This window comes from Phascolarctos cinereus, unplaced genomic scaffold, assembly GCF_003287225.1.
Source record: "Phascolarctos cinereus isolate Bilbo 61053 unplaced genomic scaffold, phaCin_HiC Scaffold_4;HRSCAF=312, whole genome shotgun sequence".
Lineage (NCBI taxonomy): Eukaryota > Metazoa > Chordata > Mammalia > Diprotodontia > Phascolarctidae > Phascolarctos > Phascolarctos cinereus.
This window is the reverse complement of record NW_027555847.1, coordinates 672,143,332-672,158,222: the sequence shown is the minus strand read 5'-3', so window position 1 is coordinate 672,158,222 and position 14,891 is coordinate 672,143,332.

The window sequence follows — 14,891 nt, the reverse complement described above, 5'->3', positions numbered from 1 at the left end:
GCCCTCTAAGCCCTGGCATTCCATGTTCTGTGTCCTAAAGTCCCTGTCAGCTCTGGCAGTCTACGGCTTTCATATATTAAGCAAGGGAAATGGATTTCTAGATGATGGGGTTCCAAGCATCAAAAATGGGCAACACCAAGAAATTCTTTTGGTCCAGGCGGGCATTCTCATTCTGCCCATCACCCCCCATAGGTGACCATCAGTCCCTCTGCATGGAAGCTGAGCCCAGGTCGTGGGGGTGGGGTGGGGCTCCGTTATCCTTTTGCCAGGAGGGAAGAAGCGTGTTTGCCCTGATCCCCAGCAGAGTTGGTTCCAGGGCCTAGCATCGTGGATATAAGCTTGGTTGGGAAGGGTAGTGTTTACACCTCCCCAGCTTGGAGAGAAGAGGATTGTCACCCCAGGTGTCCCTGCCTTGTTAAATCACCAAGCCGGAGTTCCAGACAGTGGCCAGACAGCAGTGCAGGGAATGATTGGCTCTTCAAGTAGATAATTGGATAAAGACAGCAGTGTTGGGGAAAATTACCAGTCTCATTGGGGCTGACAAAGAGGAGCTCTTCAGAGCACCATTAAGCCATCAGGACAAGGGAACCCATGGGGCCAGAAGAGGCAGCCACCAAGTTCTTGGCATAATGAGCCAAGAAGCCAGAGATGTGCCCCCGAAGAGCAGGCTGCAGGAGATTCAGACCATGTGAATTCTTAGACTTAGAACACAGGATACCTGCTAAACCCCCAGGAAAGCCGGGCTGTTCCTGTTACCTCCTCTTCCTCACCACCCACTCACTCGGCCCCTCTTCACCTGGCTTCTGACCCCACCACTGCTGAAAAGTCACCAGCTATTGCTTAATTATTCAGTCTCACACCTCAACATCCCCTCCTTCTCTGCAGCCTTTGACACTGCTGACCCCCTGTTTTCCTGGATACCCTCTCCTCTCTTGGCTTCTGTGACACTGATCTCTCTCTCTCCTGGTTATCTCCCTAAGAGTATCATTTATGTTTGCACAAATGACCAAAAATGGGTAGGAGTCATCTGTTTCAAAAAGTCTTGGGAGATCTCTGCCGCAGCCTGGATCTATGTAACTTTGGAAGGCAGTAGGCCTCTCTCTCGGTGGCTGCTGGGTAGAGCAGTGCATAGAGTGCTGAGCCAGGAGTTGGGAAGACCCAGGTTTGAGTCCAGCCTCAGACACTCAGCTGGGTGACTCTGGGCAAGTCGTTTAACCACTGTCTGCCTCAGTTTCCTCATCTGTAAAGTGGGGATAATACCACCAGCTACCTCCCAGAGTTATTGTGAGGATCAAGTGAGGTAAGATGTAAAGGGCTTTGCAAACCTTAAAGTGTTGTATAAGTTATTAGCTGCTGTTAGCGTTGTTCTCAACTCAGTCCCCATCATCAGGGCGTCACTAACCATCTCTCACCTGTGGATCTCGATTACTGACCTTTGAAGGTCAGGCATCTGCCTGCAGCCTCCAGCACCTTCCTCTGAGGGAAGAGCCTCCAGTGGGTTTGTTCACTCCAAGGGGTCAGTGGCCTTCCTACTGCTTCCCTGCTGCCTGTGCGTCACACCCCTGGCACACAGTAGGACTCCCTTCTTCCTGACCAGATCCTTTCCCTTCTTTTTTTCTCCCCCACACCAAAGCCCTCTTCCTCCTGCTTTATTTGTTTTCAGCAGTTCCTGTTCCTGATAACTTGGACTGTGGTGAAGCATTCCTTAAGCACCTCTGAGATCCTCTCAGAGGATCAGAACCCCTTGTTCTCCTCTTCTGGGAGGAAGACCAGCCTGCACTTGGGGCACCCCTTAGCCTGGTATTTAGGGCTCTCCATAGTCTGGCTTCAGCCTCCCTTTCTGGACTTACTTCTCAGCATTCCTCTCCACCCAGTCTATGTTCCAGTCAAACTGGATGGGTCAGTGACCTCCCAACTCTACACTCACTCAGTCAACCAACTAGGATTAATTAAGAGCCAGCTCTGTGCCAGGCACCGTACTAGTCACTGGAGAAACAAAGACAGAAGGCAGAGTGAGTCCTTGCCTTCAGGGACTTTACATTCAGCTTGACACATGTGGAAGATGACATACACAAAAGTATCAATAAAATGAATGTGTTAAAGTGATTATATACATACCATATGCATGTATTTATATGCATACACACGTATATGTGTACATACACATATGTAGATACAAATATATACACATATTTGTGGGTATATATCCACACACATGTATGTATGTATACAAATATGTACATATATATGTGTGTGTCTATATACAGAGAGAGAGAGGCAGCAGCAGCTGGGTGGTATAGTACAAAGGACTTGGAGTCAGGAAGACCTGAATTCAAATTCTACCTTAGATAACTTTAGTCGTGTGACCCTAGGCAAGTCATTGTGACTCAGTTTCCTCTTCTATAAAATGGAGATAATAACAACACCTATCTCCCAGAGTTGTTGTAGGGGATCAAATGAAATGAGATACATAATGCTTTTTGCAAACCTTAAAGCGCTATGTGAATGAGAGCTATTCTTATTCTTATCATTATTATCATTATTACAGAATTAATATAAATTAGTTTGAGAAGTGGAGAGCAGCTAGGTGGTGCAGTGGAGAGAGAGCTGGGATTGGAGTCAGGGAGATCTGGATTCAAGTGCAGCTTCAGACACTTACTAGCTGTGTGACCCTGGGCAAATCACTTAAACACCAATAGCCTAAAAATAATAATTTTTAAAAAATAACTTATTCTGAAGAGGGGTCTGTAGGCGTCACCAGGCTAACTGCCAAAGAGTTTCTATGGCACAAACAGAAGTTGAGGACCCCCCCCCCATGCCTAGACAATCTCTAAGCATGCTTTTAACTCTGATCTTCTATGGCTCTGTAAACTCAGGGAGCGCTAATTAGCCTTATAACCTGATTATGCTTTGACTTCCAACGCTAATAACGTGTTTGGAACTGAGGTCAGTTGTTTCTGGACATTTACCAGACTTCCATCTTTACTGGAAAATTATATAATTTATTGCTTTGAGACGACAACTATCATACTCCCACCCTCACCCCCAAATCTCTTCTCTAGTCTAAGCATTCAAGTCAGAATGACCTGAGTTCAAATCTTACTTCTGACACATTAGCTATATGACTATGGGCAAACCACTGCTCTGTGACTCAGTTTCCTCATCTGTCTGTTACATATGAGTACCTTGCATGTGACCCGTGGGGCCCTGTAGGTGGGGCACTCTTCAGTGTAAGCAACCCAGATCGGCTCCTAGGCGGCCTTTGTGATCCTACAGTAAGGCAGCATGTCACTATATTAATTATCCAGTGAGGAAGTACAATATCGAAGCGGCACATCTCCTAGAGCCATCAGCCCAATAGCCACCCCAGTTCTTTTCTGGCCGATGTGTGGAATAGCCTTCCTAAAGATTGCAGTATCTCCTCGGCTCACCAGAGGGCACTCAGATTACAAACGTTCAGACAGCTCCCCAGTGCCTAGTTCAAACCCAGATTGGACTGGTTCAGAGTTGTCTAGGAATGAAATAGGATATTACTTGAAGTGTCAGACATATTCGGGCTCATTCAATTCAACAAACGTTAACCACCTAATATATGCCAGGCACTGTGCTAGGCATCGAAGATACCAACAGAAAAACAAAATAGTCCCTGCCCCAAAGGGTCTTACGTTCTACTATGTAGAAAACATGTATATGTGGATAAATACAAAACATACAAAAGAAGTATAAAGTAATTGGGAGTGGACACTACCAACTCAAGGGAGGAAAGTCTCTTATAAAGGGTGGCCCTTGAGCTAAGACTTGAAGGGAGCTAAGGAGTCTAAGAGGAGGAGGAGAGGAGAGAGAGCAGTCCAACCACGGAGCAACAGCCTAGGCAAAGGCAGGGAGATGGGAGATGAAATGTTATATATAAAAAGATGAAATATAGCAAGTTGGGCAATTTTTTCTGGAACTTAGGGCAGAAAAACTGGGTGGAAAGCATAATCAGCTTAACTAGAAGGGTGGGAGTCAGATTTTGAAGGGCTCTAAAAGGCCAAATGGAAGAGTTTGTTATTTTATCCAGTGGGGCAGTAGGGAGCTACTGAAACTTCTTGAGGAGAAGAATGATGTGATAAGAGCTGTTTGTCTCTAGTTCCCTTACCAACTTGGTTGACCTTTTGCGAACACTCTCTGGCTTGTCAATCTCCTTCCCTGACTGAAACCCAGAAGTGAACATAATATTCTAGGGGCTATGGCAGAAAACAGTGGGACTGTCCTCTCCCCTGGCCTCACCTGCCATGACCTTCTCCATGCAGCCAGGGTTGGACGGTCATCTGAGAAGGGGAGGAGGAGTCTCAGGCTGTGTCCCGGTGGAGGAAGTGCCCACACTGATTAAACCCAGCACGTCTAGTGTGCTTTTGAAAAGTCACAACTTCTTGTTGATTTCAGGTTCAGTTTGAGATTAAAAAAACAAATCATTTCATTTGTAGAGGAGTAAGGACTCCCCCTCGTGGCCCTTTCCTATAAGTGCATGAGCTCTGTCTTTTACCCTTCTGCAACCAGGATTAGACAAAGACAGTATCTAAACGGAGGCCTTTCTGTTACTGGCTCAGCCCCAGAGGACGGGACAAAAGAAAAAGGACCAGGAAGGGATCAGCCGGGCCTTGGGGAACCCTAGGCTAGACCCCTCTCTCCTCCAGGGTGTAAATAGGCAAAGCTTAAATCTTGGACTCAGGAAGGCCTGGGTTCAAAACCCTCCCCCGATAGTTACTAGCTGTGTGACCCTGGGCAAGTCATTTAACTTCTCAAGGCCCCAGTTTCCCCATATGTAAAGTGAGGAGGTTTAACTAAACAACCTCTAAGTTTCCTTTCAGCTCTAAATCTATATCCCTTAACTCCTGATGCAGGTCCATGACTGTGCAACCAGAGCAATAGCTATTGACACTGCTCTGACATTCTATGACAACTCTGACACCCTTGGTTCTATGGGCCTGACTAGCTCCGATTTTCTGCATTCCCAGGTTCCACACAGCTCCTATATTCTCTTTAAGGTCCCTCCAGCTCTGATATCCTGTGTTCTAAGAGCCCTCCCAGCTCTGACATCCTTTGTTCTAACAGCCCTCCCAGCTCTGACATTCTGGGTTCTAAGAGCCCTCCCAGCTCTGACATCCTCTGTTCTAAGGGCCCTCCTAGTCCTGACACTAAGTGTTCTAAGGTCCTTCCTAGCCCTGATGTTCTGTGTTCTAAGAGTAGCCCTTACAACTCTCTGAGGATCCTTATCTTAACCTACTCACTCTGATGATTCAGGTGCCCAAGCAAGGATACATCTCCCTAGGATTCTAGGTGTACCCCTGAGAGGTGAGGGTAATTGAATCTCTAATTCCATCAGCTTGAGCCCACATTCTGGTGTGTTCTACTCTATGTTAACTACCAGTGATTATCTTCCTCAGCATGATTTTACCAGTTAACTTTTACAAAGTCAGAGTCAATAAACATATATTAAGCACATACTATGTGCTGGGCCATGTGCTAAATCTGCAGATAGCAAGAAAAGCATAAGGCAGTTCCTGCCCTCAAGGAGCTTACAATCTAATGGAGGAAGACACACATAAAAAGAAGCTGACAAATGGAAGGGGAGGGAAAGCGGTGGGTGGGAAGGTTACCTGGCTCCCCGGGCATGATGGAGTGCTGAAGTTGGGGAGGAAAATGGACTGGAGAGCTAAGACTTCCAGATATGATTTCATTTTGCAGACTAATGAGTTTCTGGAGATGATGAAATCTAGGAGAGTAATCAGATGGGAAATGAAGGAATATTTACTGAGAAGATCTATAGGAAGACCCTTCACCGTCCTGGTATCTGAAGGCACACTCTCCCCTCCAGCATCTCAGTCCCTGGGGAGAGTGAGTTCCAACCTAAAGCAGCATCTACCTGGCATTCACATTATCAAGCTCTCTTCCAAATCTGCTGATTTCTTTTGGCCCCGGTGCTGCCAGCAGGTTACTTGGTACATTGTGCCTTTGCTCCTTCTTGACGGTCAGCACAGTCTAACACAGATTCAGAATCTCGTGAAATTCACAAGATTGTCACTTTTCTTACATTGTTTCACCTAAAAGCAGGAAAAAAAACAGACACAAAAGGCAAAAAACAGGTTCCAGGCCCGTATGCATAAGCCACTTGTGCATCCCAAATGAGCAGGACCCGAGGAGCCCCTGTTTTTCTGTCTCTGTCTCTCTCTCAATCTCTCTGTCTCTGTCTCTGTCTGTCTGTCTGTCTCTCACCTTACAACATGTCTCTCTCACTCAAACACATCCAGGCAGGAAAGATAAGTCCTGGCTGGTTAACGTCCCTTTGAATGCCTTCTCGGCTCTGGCTCAGCAGCCAGTTTAAAAGGTTCCTGTTCTTCACGTGGTAAGTGAACTGGAAACAGAATACTTCCACGTGGTCTGAATCAGGGAACGGGACCCTTATGTTCTCAGGTCTGTCTTAGCTCTGGGCTTCTATGTTCCAAGAGGCCCTATTGTTCTGTGTTCTAAAGATCCTCTCACTCAGGTCAGACCCCTCCCCGCTCTGACATTTTGGGTTGGAAGGCTCTGGTATTCTTTGTTCTAAGGGCCCTCCCAGTTCTGACAGTCTATATTCTAACACTCCTCCCAACTCTGATATACTATGTTCTAAGAGCTGTTCCAGATTTGATGTTTTATGTTCTAAGGGTTCTCCTAACTTTGATGTCCTATGTTCTAATTCCCCCGCCATCCCCCCCGCCCCACACCATGCCCACATTCCATGTTCATTGTTATAAGGGCCCTTCCAACTCTGACATTCTATTAAAGTGAATATGGCATAGACTTGTAGTCAGAAAGACTCGGGTTTGTATTCTGCTTCTGATACTTACTGGCTGCGTAATCAGCCTCTCTGACCCTCAGTTTCCTCATCTGTAGGACCTACCTCACCAGCTTGTGAGGGTCAAATGACATTGCTATATATAAAGATCAGATATTTTCTGTTTTAAGACGCCTCCATATTCCCCTGTTCTATGTTCTATGATTTAAAACTTCCAGTCAAATTTAGCTCACGTTTATTAAGTGCCTGTGGCGCACAGCTAGGCCCTGAGGTTAAAGATTGAAAAAAATGACTTGGCCCCTGCCTTCACGGAGCTTACATTCTCTCTGAGGGTGGGGCTGAGGAAGGGGGAGCTCTAACACAGACACGGATGCATGTTGCACAAGGTGGGATGTGATGGGGGCACGGGAAAACCAGACAAGGCATTCTAGGGAGATTTAAGGGGGAGTGAGAACACTTTTAACAGAAGAGATCCGGGAAAGCTTCTTGGAGGAGGCGACTCCTAAACTGAGCCCGTGGAGGAAGATGAGGACTCTGAAAGACAAAAACGAGGAGGGAGCCTGTGCCGGTGCATGGCCTGGAGAGGATCCAGAGCCAAGAGGGTGAGTTGACAGCAAAGTCAGGATCCAAAATGAACCCAGTGGGTGAGAATCCAAATCTGCTACGATGGAGCAGAATAGGGATATTAATTTTGCTTTTTTATATAAGGCCCATGGAACTTGTCTGGCTTTAATTACTGGATGTTTCCTGTGTGGTGGTATTCATTGTCTTCACCCAGTGGTCAAGACCCTATACTAATATCTAACATACATTGCTTTCATATTTTCTCATCTCTCTCTCTCTCTCTCTCTTTCACACACACACACACACACACACACACACACACACACACCCCTCATCTGACCTCACAACAACCCTATGCTGTAGGTGCTATTACTATCTCCATTTTACAGATGAAGAAACTGAGGCTGAGAGAGCCTAAGTGATCTACCCAGGGTCACACAATTTGTGTGGGTCTTTGGTAGAATTTGAACCCACCCCCTTCCTGAATCTAAGTCTAAGCCTCTCCATAATCCTCTGCCCTCTGCCCACATCCCCTAAAGGAGTGAAGAAGCTAAAATAACACTTCTTTCGATCCAATTACATCTGTCAGTAGCAAAGTCTGACAGCTTTCATGCCGTATTCTGGCTAGTGGGAGGACCTCTGTCTCCCTGTGGGTAAAATATAAGCTCATCTGTGTGGCATTTAAAGCCCTTTGCAATCTGTTTCGGGCCTAGAATAGCTGTTATTGCCATAGAGATGACACATAGCATTCATTAGCCAGTGAATTGTTGTCAAGAACTTTTGCAGAGACTTTTGGGTAAAAGATGCAGGGAAGAGGAGGCTTAAGGAATCAGGTTTGAAATTCATGGGGCAGCCTCCAGCTGGGTATCATGGCTGGTATTCAGCGGCTGCAACCCAGGGGCCAGTCATTGTCTCTGTAGAGGGAAAGAACGGGAGGGGGAGGAGAGGACAAAGGGCCTGGGTGCTCAGCCTCAAACCACGTGGCACCAAGTTGGGGGATGCCATGTGGACTACAATTGGCTTCCTTCATCATCCTCTTTCCAGTGATGTTCTGCCAAAAATCTCTGCAAAAATTCTCGCGGGAAGCCCCAGGTCCGACACATCGTCAGCTGATTGATCAATGTCTTCTCAGCAGTGCTGGGCTTCGATCCTTCATGGAGGAGCAGCTAAGTGGACTCGGGGTCAGGAAGCCCTGAATTCTAGTTGGGCTTCAGAAGGACCCTAGGCAAGTCTCCTGCCCTCAGTATTCTCATCTGTGAGAACGGGGATAATCATAGACTAACTCACAGGGTTGTTGTAGGTTTTAATGAGATAAGATATATAAAGTGCTTTGCAAACTTTAAAGTGATGTACAAATACTAGCTTTCATTACTAATAATTTTTAAAGGTCTTGTTCAGTTTTTTTTCGGTTGTGTCTGACTCTTTGTGACCCCATTTGGGGTTTTCATGGCAGAGATGCATGAGTAGTTTGCCATTTCCTCCTCCAGCTCATCTGACAGATGAGGAAACTGAAGCAAACAGGGTGAAGTGACTTGCCCAGAGTCACAAAGCTAGCAAATGTCTGAGGCCAGATTTGAACTTAAGTCTATCTGACTTGAGGCCTGGCATTCTATCCACTGTATCACCTAGCTGGCCTTAAAGGTCATAGTATCATAGATTGAGAGCCAGGAGGCTCTTCAAAGGCCTAATTTTTAAAAATTATTACCTATTTGTTTTTAGCATTAAAAAGATTTGAGTTCCAAATTCTCTCCCTCCCCCACCTACTTAGAAGGCAAGCAATACAATATCAATTATACGTGAGAAATCCCGCAAAACATATTTCCATATTAGTCATGTTGCTAAAGGTAAAAAATTACTCTTCAGTTTGAACTCAGAACATCAGCTCTCTCTCTCTCAAGGTGCACAGCATTTTTCATCATGAGTCCAAAGGCCTCATTTTGCAAATGAGAAAACTGAGCTCAAATAACCTCTGCTGCTGGTGGTGGTGGTGCTGCTGCTGGTAGTGGTGGTGGTGCTGGTGGTGGTGGTGGCAGTGGTGGCAGTTGTTACTGTTGCTGTGTTGGGAAAAACAAAACTGTCTAGAACAAGGAAGGGGAGTGTTTATCCTTGGGCCTGGCCAGACCAAAGCCTGGGGATTATGTTTGGTTCTGGGTGTCACATGTTAGGACAAAGTGGAGAATGTTGGGGTGAGAGAGAGAGAGAGAGAGAAAGAGAGAGACAGAGAGACAAAGAAGAGAGGATAGAGAGAAGAGAGGAGAGAGACAGAGAGAGAGGAGAGAGACAGACAGAGAGACAGAGAAGAGAGGAGACAGAGAGAGAGAGAGGAGAGAGAAAAGAGAAGAGAGAGAGAAAAGAAAAGAGAGAGGAGAGAGAAGAGAGAGAGAAGACAGGAGAGAGACACAGAGAGAGAGGAGAAGGGGGAGACAGAGACAGAGAGACAGAGAGAGAGACAGAGAGAGAGAGGAGACAGAGAGAGAAAGGAGAGAGAAAAGAGAAGAGAGAGAGGAGAGAGAAAAGAGAGGAGAGAGAGAAGAGAGGGAGAGAGAGAGAATGAGAGACCAGGATGCTGAGAGAGTTGGGTAAGAGGAGATACATAGACCTGATGATAGGAAATGTAGGCATTTTACCCTGGAGAAGAAAAGACTAGGGGGATAGGGTGGGTAAGTGGGAGTAGGAAACCGGGAGAATTAGAAGTCAACAGCAGCAGTTTCCCGGCCCCCCACCCAGGGCAGTTTGTGATCTGCCTTGCCCCGGGCCCCTGCCCCTCCTCTCATCCTTCTCCCACCCCTTGCTTTCTGTTTCTCCCTTAGAAAGCCCATGGTTCAGCTCACCATCCCAGTGACTCCCTAGACCCAAACCCCCCCCCCATTCCACTTCCCTACATAAGTTATGTCCTCCCTCAGAATAATAAATATAGCTAGTGTTTACATAGCATTGTAAGATTTCCAAAGAACACATTATCTCATTTGAGCTGTTCTGCTCATTTGACAACTGAGGAAAATGAGGCCGAGAGAGGTCAAGTGACTAGTCCAGGAGCACACGCTAGTATCACAAGACAGAATTCGAATTCAGGTCTTCCTGATTTCAAGTACTTCATTCTATCCACTGGGACAGGACACCTTGTTGCCTAACGTCACAAAGTAAACGCCTTTGAAGACAAGGGCAGTCTTTTGTAGATGTATCTCTGGTGCTTAGCACAGTGCATGGCACATAGGAGTACTTACTGGTTGCTTCATTCATTCATTTGTGAGAAAGAATTCATTTGGACCCCTACTCTATTCCAATCAGTTTGATATTTTCGATAAACCATATAGGGATAGGTAGGTTCCTATAGTGGGCCTCAGACTTTAATGTAACGTTCACTACTCATTTACCAAGTTATGCAGCTCACTTATGCAACCATGAGAATACCGACAAAGATATCTCCACCCTGTTTTACTCAATTCCACATAGATGAGACGCCTTGATGCTTGGGAAATTCCCCCAATTTATTTTTGTACCTAGGGACCATCCCCTCTTGTCCAACATGAGCAGGTGACCATTTTATGACCACTTAGTGGAGATGCCTCATGCTCCACCCAGCCTGTGACCCCCTGCTTATATGTCATTTTTGGCCCTCAAGACCAGGGTCTATCAACCAATGTGATTCTGTATTTCACCAAGCCTCTTTGGCATATTTGGGTATTAAACCCTATGAAAACAAGGTCCTGGAAGAAGGGGGCATTTCAGATTATAAGGAAGATCTGAGGTCCACTTCATTAGAGGGGACCATGGACCCTTCACTAAAGAGCCATCGACCCAGAGCGCTGCCTTGGTTTCTTTTATTCTAAGATGGACAGTTTTAATCGCCACCCATTCATTCATGCATTCAGCTTTGGGTTGGATAAGCTGGTGTCTGAGGCCCCTTCCAGCCATGTCACTAGAGTAAGCCCAGGGAACCGTGGTTTGGCTCCTGGGGACAGAGGCAAGTTCTGGCCTCTTGCTAAATAAAGGGCGTATGCCAGCAGAGGCTTCTGGTTGGCCCCTCGGTCTCCATGATAGGGAGAGGGGAGGGACGATGGGGCTGAGTCCAGGTTCAGACCACTTTGGACTTTGGCCTCTCCTTTTAAGCTATTGAGTGGGTGGCTCTTTCTGATTCAGTTGCCACTCCTCATTGGCACAGCCTCTCCCCAAACCCACTCTCCCACCCCCACTCCTACCCTGCCGCCCCGACTCCCACAGCAGAGATCAAGGGACAATCAGGAGCCTGTAGGTCTAAATGCCCTTTAAATTTTTTTAATTGTTTTTTTTTTATTAACAAGCATTTAGGCTTTTCTCTCTCCCACTGAAATCCCATCCCATCCCACAACTGAAAAAAGAAAAACAGAATTTTTAAATGTGCATAGTCAAAAGCATACCCCTACATTGGCCATATCCAAAAATGTAGGTCTCATTCTGCACCCTGAGTGCATTGTCTCCCGGGCAGAAGGTGAGTCACCAGATTGTCCTGGGAATTTGGATGATGGCTGGGCCTTGTGTTGATCAAAATTTTTCAAAGGTGTTTGTGTTTATAACGTTGTTGTTATTGTGTAAATTGTCTTTGATTCTGCTCACTTCACTCCAGACTACCTCCATCCCTACGGAACAGTGTGCATACACCATCACCTTGTCCGTGTAACATTCTAATAGGAGGGGGGAAAGCGGGAAGTTTTCCATTCTTGAGGGCCCTCCCAGGGCTGACACTCTGTGTTCCTAAGGGCCCTCCCACCTCTGACACTGTGCTCTAATCCAGCTCTGACACTTTGTTTTCCAAGGGCCCTCCCACCTCTGACACTGTGTTCTAAGGGCCTTTCCAGCTCTGACACTTTGTTTTCCAAGGGCCCTCCCACCTCTGACATTCTAGGCTCTAAGGACCCTCTCAGCTCTGATATTCTGTGTTCTAAGGTCTCTCCCAGGTCTGTGTCCAGGCTTTGTCCCCAGAAGGTAAGACTTTAGATAAAACTGGTATCTCAGCCCCGCTTTGTCCCCTCCTTGGCTCTGTGCCACAGGAAAGCTCATGGGGGAGGTTTCTCAAGGCTGCAGGAAAGCCAAGTCCAGATGGAGAAGAGCCAGACCTTTGAGAAGGGAAACTCCACCCATCCTCTCTGTTCCTGGAGGCCTTGGCCAAGGGATTGGAGGGAAATAACCTTGAGTTCAGCCAAGGGTGAACCTGGCCTGACAGGCACTGTAGGGGCCGACCCTAGGAGGGAAGAGATATACACAATGGATGGGGGCCAAGGAGGAAGAGGACAGGTGGGACAGAACTCAGGAAAAGGGGTGAAAGGTTCCCTCCTGGGCTATGTCCTTGCTGGCCCCATAAGCCTGTCGGCTTCTTCTCCTGGCTGGTCCAGAGGACACTTGCCCTTGGCCCAAGACAGAACCTCAAAGCCTTCCATATCTTAGCCACTCTTGGAATAGCTTCCTGACCTCTTGCCCTCCTACTCTATCCCATACCTACTGCCAGACAGATCTTCCTCATGGATGCACCTGGCATTTCCTTGATTCAGTCATCATAGGATGGCTCTGTGGTGCAGACTGAATAAGGTTAAATCCTTCTGCCTGGGGTTGAAGCCCCTTCACAGTCTGATCATCTCTAGCCGCTCTGCCCCGTCTATGTTTATCTCATATTCCTGCCCTCCAGTCAATCTATACCTCAGCTAAACTGGATCAATCACCATTGTTGTAGATATGCCTACTACTCTCCCATCTCCTTGCCTTTGCTCAGGTCAGTCTGTATGCCAGGAACACCCTCATCCCCTTTTCCACCTATCTGTCATCCTCACCATCCTTTATTTTTTATTTATTTATTTATTCATTTATCTATCTATCTATCTATCTATTTATTTATTTTTAGGCAATTGGGGTTAAGTGACTTGCCCAGGGTCATATAGCCAGTAAATGTCAAGTGTCAAATCTGAGGCCAGATTTGAACTCAGGTCCTCCTCACTTCAGGGCCAGTGCTCTATCCACTGCACCACCTAGCTGCCCCTCTCTCTCACCACCCTTTAAAGCCCAGCTCAAAAGCCATACCTTCAGGGAGTGTTCTGGGGATTCCCCTGCTCCCTCCCTCACACCTCCTGTTACTGTTTCATTGCTTATTATCCAACATTTTACAGATGAGGAGACTGAGAATCACAGAGATTAAGTGACTTTGCCAAGGTCACACAGCCAGGAAATGTCTGAGGTGGGATTTGAACCTATGGTACATGAAACATTCACTAACAGCTGCATTTAGTTAAAAACTTCCAAGGGTCCTGACATCAGCCTGGTGGATTCTTCTGTGGCCGGCACGCATTCCAAAGCCTCCATGCTTCATCAAACTGTGCTTATGAACTGCTACATCCCAAAACATTACTATCTTGGTGCCCTCCTCCCTTTTCTGGTGATGAGTCTCTCTGCTCTCAGCGAGGCTGGTCCTTGGCTGATGGGCTAAGCCTCTCCAGCTGTGGGGGCCTGGGCTCTGCCCTGCTGTAGCACTCAAAAGCCCAGGTCTCTTCCAGGAGATGATGAGGAAAACAGAGGAGGACTTTAATAGACTGGCCTGAGCAAAGGCAAGGAGATGGGAGAGTGTAGGCATATCTACTACAATGGGGATTGATCCAGTCTAGCTGAGGTATAGATTGACTGGAGGGCAGGAATATGAGATGAACATAGAGGGGGCAGAGCGGCTAGAGATGATCAGACTGTGAAGGGCCTTCAACCCCAGGCAGAAGGATTTACCCTTACTCAGTCTGCACCAGAAAGCCATCCTATGATGACTGAATCAAGGAAATGCCAGGTGCATCCATGAGGAAGACCAAGCACACTGTTAGCCAATGAAAAAGCCTCCCTGTCATCTTTTAGCTCCCTGGGTAACTTCTCTCTCCCTGCCCAAAGTGAGGAAAAGGGGGAAGGATAATTTACATACAAAATTTTGAACCACCAAAAGTGCAGGGAAGGATTTTAATAAACACCATCTAGTCCCAAACCTTCATTTTATTTTATTTTAGTTTTTGGTTAGGCAATGGGGTTAAATGACTTGCCCAGGGTCACACAGCTAGTAAGTGTTATTGTGTTTCTGAGGACGGATTTGAACTCAGGTCCTCCTGAATCCAGGGCCAGTGTTCTATCCACTGTATCACCTAGCTGCCCCCCAAACCTTCATTTTAGAGAAGAAGAAGAAACAGAAGTCCAGAGAAAGGAAGTCAGGCCCAAAGTAACAGAGATTCAGGCCCAGGACATAGGGTAGAACCTAGGTCTCCTGCTTCCGCTTCAGGATTCTTTCCACTCTAGTATAAAAGTGCAATTGTGCCCTGTGCCTCAACATTCCCCGCACCCCCCCCCCCCCGCCCAATGCCGAAAGAGAAATAAAATGAAACGACTCTTCTCTCATCTGAAATGAATAGGTTGGACTAGGTCATTTCCAGGACTCTGCCCAATGATATTCTCTGTTCTAAGGACCACCCCCCCAGTTCTGACATCCTGTGTTCTAAGGGCCTTCCCAGCTCTGACA